The sequence below is a fragment of the Schistocerca piceifrons genome, chromosome 3 (assembly GCF_021461385.2).
Source record: "Schistocerca piceifrons isolate TAMUIC-IGC-003096 chromosome 3, iqSchPice1.1, whole genome shotgun sequence".
NCBI classification, from domain to species: Eukaryota; Metazoa; Arthropoda; class Insecta; order Orthoptera; family Acrididae; genus Schistocerca; species Schistocerca piceifrons.
In genome coordinates this window covers 937274953-937281636 of record NC_060140.1, presented here as the reverse complement: position 1 = coordinate 937281636, position 6684 = coordinate 937274953, and the positions used below count along the sequence as shown (strand labels likewise).

Genomic DNA, 6684 nt, shown 5'->3' with positions numbered 1-6684 from the left:
ATACTCGCCTACTTCACTCTTGTATGCCTGCCATTGCCGAACACTGTATTTCCACAGGTCATTATGAATTACGGTGAGACCAAACTCGTGGCCCATACGTCTAATTTTTGGAGTTCTGTTATTAATGAATCCGTGGAAATACGACTGTCTGACAGTGAGTCTCTTAGTAATCAAGATGGCGGATTTCATTTGAATTTGGCATGGAATCCAATCGTTGAAAAACTCCGTGACCTCCATAGCCGGCATTGTTCTGTGATGGAACCGCGGGAAGACAATTGAACTGATATCGATGCGGTGAGTTTTCACCCCGGAAGGCTCACGGCGTAGCAGAATCGAATGCACTCAAGTAGCACATATGCAAAGCCAAGTGAATATACCACACATGTGCCGGCGGGGCTTTACGTACCAGTGCTCAGTGCATTTTCGCCAGTATCACCTGAAGATGGCCAGAAGACACTGCACCAAAATATTGTAGCACAATATGTATGCGAGGAAAGTTTTAAATCACACATGTTTATAGTTATCTTGTAAAGTCACTGCAAATGCATATACTGGGACAAATGCACATTACTTAGGTTAAATAGTGTAAAATAATATTTTACTGGCATATTTAAAAGGAAGAGACCTGTTAGTTTCTAAAATTTTAAATTAAATTTAGTAACTTAAAAAATCTTTGTGGTTATGTACTTTCAGACTGGTTAAGACATTTAACTGTTACATCACATTTCATGGTGCTGTGTATACAATGAATCTTGCATTATGTCGCTGGTAAGTAAAGCAATTGTTAAAATATTTGTGTCTGCCTGTGGACAGAGATAGGCACAAGAGCAATCAAATTTAAACACACATCCCTGGTTACAGGTAGCAGTTAAAGACAGCAATAACATGCTGTGACATGAACTTCATGGGAAACTAAAAGTAATGGGGTGCTGTACTGATCCATGACTGCTCATCTGGTGTCTGAACAAATTTCATATAGCATTGGAACTCATCTATCTGAATGTTAATTTCAAGTCCTGGTGAAATGTAAACAATTGAAAGACTAATTAGCACAGGCAGTGAGCTGTCATGACATAATGGAGCCACACAGGGTGTGTGTGTGTGTGTGTGTGTGTGTGTGTGTGTGTGTGTGTGTGTGTGTGTCTACACTCTATAGCTACCGAAGCACGACTCACGCCCGGTACTCACAGCTTTACTTCTGCCAGTATCTCGTCTCCTACCTTCCAAGGTCCCGAGTTCGAGTCTCGGTCGGGCACACAGTTTTAATCTGCCAGGAAGTTTCATACCAGCGCACACTCCGCTGCAGAGTGAAAATCTCATTCTGGAAACGTCCCCCAGGCTGTGGCTAAGCCATGTCTCCGCAATATCCTTTCTTTCAGGAGTGCTAGTTCTGCAAGGTTCGCAGGAGAGCTTCTGTAAAGTTTGGAAGGTAGGAGACGAGATACTGGCAGAAGTAAAGCTGTGAGTACCGGGCGTGAGTCGTGCTTCGGTAGCTCAGTTGGTAGAGCACTTGCCCGTGAAAGGCAAAGGTCCCGAGTTCGAGTCTCGGTCGGGCACACAGTTTTAATCTGCCAGGAAGTTTCATATCAGCGCACACTCCGTTGCAGAGTGAAAATCTCATTCTGGAAACATATTTAAAATATTTTTTTGATTAAAGGAGATCATTCACTGAAAAGCAGAAGCGCTGAGTTGTCAATAGGCACACATGGAAGAAAAAAGCTTCCTATCTCAACCCTTCTCCTTTTCAATGAATGGCCTCCTTTAATCCAAAAGCATTTATATTCTGCAAGAACTTTTCTATGACACTTGTATCTTTAAAATTGACTTTTAGAACCCTATACAATTTGTATGATTCACACTTCTGTAAAGTCAGTCAATACAATTAAAAAGAAAATGTACATATTTCTCTGGCAAAATTTTGAAACCTACATTCTGTATTTTCTGCAGCTAGCTCACGTCTCACTGCAGCTGAGAGCTATGGTTACACAAATGGAAGTGCGGGTGAAAGTAGGGCTATCTTTCATTTGTATGAAGGACTTAATAAATCCTGGTACAAACTAACTGCAGCAAAAATGGCCATAAAGAAAAAAAATAATAAAATAAAATGGTCACTCTAAAAAGAAAATCAATGGGATATAATTGGGATTGTTTTTAAAAAATGAGACACAAAATTTATTTCTGAGGCTTAATAGTATAAATATGAGCATTGTTTCATGAGTCTAGTAAAGTTGCACAAAAAAATTGGACATTTTTGTTGCGCTTTCACGGTAGGTAAGCTTCATTATTCCAAGAATCATATAAAGAATTTAAACACTGTACAGTGTACATTCCATTGCTGACAGCTGTCTGAACTGGCCAGTGTGTCGACTACAATTGAAAATGGCAAAAACTCAATTTTGTGCTGTTATTTAATATTTTCATTTGAACAGCTGGACTACTGCACAAATAAAAACAGAACTGGATGAAGTTCATGTGGAGCCTGTACCATCACTGAAGACCATTTACCTTTGTAGTAATGAATTTAAACATGGTTGGATACAAGGATGTACACTTAGAAATAGGCAGAACCATAACTGGACCTTATTATGCTTCACTGATGGATTCTTTGAAACTTGCACGGGCTGAAAAAAGACAAAGATTGGCATGCAAAAAAAAGTGCTCTTTAACCAGGATAGTGCATCATCCCACACATCAGCAATAACAATGGCAAAAGTGCACGAACTGTTTTTGTGAAACAAACATTTTTTCTTGTTTTTTTTACCAGTCTTATCAAAAAACTCTCATGTAACTTGTCACGAAAGGGAACTTTAAAAATACAAACACTTATCAAAAAAATTTACAGTTAGTAGAAGCCTTACCTGTGCCAGATCAGGAATAATCCTGATAAATTACTTGGAAAAAGGCAGAACCATAACTGGACCCTATCATGATTCACTGTTGGATCATTTAAAACTTTCCTTGGCTGAAAAAAGACCAAGGCTGAAATTCAAAAAAGTGCTCTTTCACCAGGACAATGCAACATCCCACAAATTGGCGATAATAATGGCAAAAGTGTATCAGCTGGTCTTTCAATTGTTCCTCATCCACCCTATTCACCAGACTTGGCCCCAAGTGACGTCTTCCCATTCCCTAACTTGGAACTCTGGCTTTTTAGGAAAAAAAATTCATAAAATGAGAAAGTGATAGTTGCAGCCAACACATATTGTGCAGAGTTTGATAGAAACTATTTTTCTGATGGGATGAAAAAGCTGGAGGATCACTGGACCAAGTGTATATCTCTCAAAGGAGACTATGTCGAGAAGTAATGTGAGTTGTTTATGAAACAAACATTTTTTCTTGCTTTGGTAACTGTCTCATCAAATCACCCTCATATCATTTGTCAAGAAAGGAAACTTTAAAAATATAAACACTTATCAACAGACTGAACAATTAGTATCAAAGTCCTTGCTATGCCTGGTCATTAATATTATATTACCATCTTATAACTCTATACAGGAAGTTAAACGACTGAAACTCCAGGTAGGAAGATCAACAATGTAGGAAACAATAAATTGTTACTTATCATAAAGATGACATGTTAAGTTGCAGACGGGCACATTTAATAGGCACTTACACAAAGCTTTCAGCCATAGTTTTCACCAGCAAAAGAGAAACATTGAAATACACACCATTCGTACACACAAGCAAACACATCTCATGCAAACATGACCACCAGCTCTGGCCAGAATGGTGAAAATTAATACTAAATACTAAAAATTAATGAGCCGCTCGAGCTTCCCAGTCTGTAAAATGCAAACTATGGGAGGATTACAAGCTTATCGAATATAATCCCTAATACGCTATTTACAACATTACTTCACAGTTATATTGCTTCCTAAGAATCAAATAGTCCCCCCGAGTAAGCCAGAAAATCATAACATTTGTCAAAGTGTCAATAATTTCATCACTTAATTTGTATCACAGCACATCATGCTGCATTTTGAAACAGCTGATAATGTATTACAAATTTCAGACAGGGGAAGAAACAGTTGTTGTGTAAACAACATGCCTGTTTGGTGTCATAAGTTAAATCACTTTGTGTTTATTTTTTTCAATCATAAAAGAATTTGTTTTGCGACTGGCAACAGCAATAATTCAAATAAAGGATTCCAGCATTGTCTGGATAATGCCCATAGATGGTGATACAAAGCAAATATTTCCATCAAAATTCCTCTCAAAATCCTTCAGTATTTCTGTCCAGCTGAGTGACCAATTTCTGTGGTTCATTCGATTTTTTTTCTTTTTTTTTTTTACCGGGTAGAGATATAGCACTTCAATGACTTGACAGAAGGTATGGTTCACTGGAGAAGTTTGACGTGAGCTGGAACAATGAAACCATGTTTCACGTTCTACCAAGGGACAGGTTATGGAGATTATGGTAGGAACACATTTTGTTAATACTGCCGATTTATGGAAACTTACTGTACGGGTTGGTAAGTCATTATTCTTACCAGCGCTCCGGCAAAGTGGTAAGTTTGCTGAAAAGGATATTAATACACATATGCACTTGCAGTCATCATTGCACAAGGACAATCACATGCTGATTCAACTTTCTAAATGTGCAGGAGAATTTTTTTTTAAAAATATCTAAAGGCCTTGCGTAGAGGTAAACAGTATTTTCCCTCACTTAATCTTCAAAGTGCAGAGCATTCCACATAATTAGTTTGTTCTTTGGAATACCTCACTGATTTAGATATACAAGGTGGTGGTGTTGTTGTTGTAATCTTCAGTCCAAAGACTGGTTTGATGCAGCTGTCCACACTGCTCTATCCCATGCAAGCCTCTTCATCTCTGAATAACTACTGCAACCTACATCTCTCTGAATCTGCTAACTGTATTCATCTCTTAGTCTCACTCTATGATTTGCCCCCCCCCCCCCCCCCCAAAAAAAAAAAAACACTAAATTGGTGATTCCTTGATGCCTCAGAATGTGTCCTACTAACTGAACCCTTCTTTTAGTCAGGTTGTACCACAAATTTCTCTTTATCCCAGTTCTATTCAATACCTCCAGATTAGTTACTTGATCTACCTATTTCATCTTCAGCATTCTTCTGTAGCACTACATCTCAAAAGCTTCCATTCTCTTCTTGTCTAAACTGTTTATCGTCCATGTTTCACTTCCATACATGACTACACTCTATACAAATACTTTCAGAAAGGACGTCCTGACACTATACTCAATGTTAACAAATTTCTCCTCTTCAGAAAAGCTTTTCTTGCCATTCCCAGTCTACATTTTACATCCTCCCTACTTCGACCATCATCAGTTATTTTGCTTCCCAAATAGCAAAACTCATCTACTACTTTAAGTGTCTCATTTCCTAATCTAATTCCCTCAACATCACCTGATTTAATTCGACTACGTTCCATTGTCCTCATTTTGCTTTTGTTGATGTTCATCTTATAATCTCCTTTCAAGACACCCTCCATTCCATTCAACTCCTCTTCCTAGTCGTTTACTGTCTCTGACAGAATTAACAATGTCATCTGCAATCATCAAAGTTTTTATTTCTTCTCTCTGGACTTTAATTCCTACTTCAAATTTTTCTTTTGTTTCCTTTACTGCTTGCTCAATATACAGATTGAATAACATTGGAGATGGCTACAGCACTGTCTCACTCCCTTCTCAACAACTGCTTCCCTTTCATCCCCCTCGACTAAACTGCCATCTGGTTTCTGTACAAATTGTAAATAGCCCATCCATAACTGCTTTACCAAATTTACAGCTGGCTTCTTTCACTGTATCTACTTGCTACAAAATTCCTTTTTTTCACACTCTCTAGTAAAACTTCTGTGGTAGTGAACTCAGGATTATGGGTTCACCAGCTGCATACTTATTCGAAATTTGTTGAACGACCTGAGAGGCTTATTATTAAGCACAATATGCTGCATCTGTGTATATCCACATTTAACTACCCAACGAATATGGTCTTCTTTATACAATTTTGTTATTTGTAAACCTGACACTACTCAGATGATGTTTCATCACTTCAAGAAACTACAGTATACTCAAGTCCTTGTTTGGTGCATATTTGTAGTATTACTGTCTGTTAGTATCCACTAAAGGAAGAGTGTACAAACATATGCAATAATGAGTGAGACAAGTATGACAGACTATTAGCAATATTTTGAAACACTTAAAATTCACTGGAAACTTTATGTTTTCAAACTGCACATATTTTGAAAAACTCAAATATTTGTACTTGGGTGCTCACTGAGTGGTATCACTATGACAACACAATGAAACCGTATGTTTTATGTATTTGTGTACTTTCAATAGGACAGGGAAAATAATGAAAAAGAGTTCTCAGATGCACTTCTAATCTTATGTTCATGTGCTTGTAATGAATTTTAATTTTTCTGTACAGTTAGTACATGTACCACATAAATATGTTTTCTCTTGTTGGCACTGAGAAAAATACATTTCCAATAAAATCACTTTTCATATAAAGAAAAAAACAGCATTTTAATAAAAGAAGAACAAACAGAGAATAAATTATGGTATTGCGTGTAATTCACATTCAAAGGGGAAAAACATCTTTTGGTGGTCTTAATCACAACACTGAATATATGCAAAATTATCATTTTCATGTATTACTAATATTTACAATATACCTTTTAAAATAAAGGTAAAATATTTTGACA

General features: G+C 37.2%; 1 non-coding gene across 1 annotated transcript; it reads left to right on the top strand.

Moving 5' to 3' along the window:
- Positions 1 to 1482: 1482 nt before the first annotated feature.
- On the top strand, positions 1483 to 1557 carry Trnas-uga. The gene has a single exon. It is a non-coding gene; the product is annotated as a tRNA-Ser (tRNA).
- Positions 1558 to 6684: the final 5127 nt, after the last annotated feature.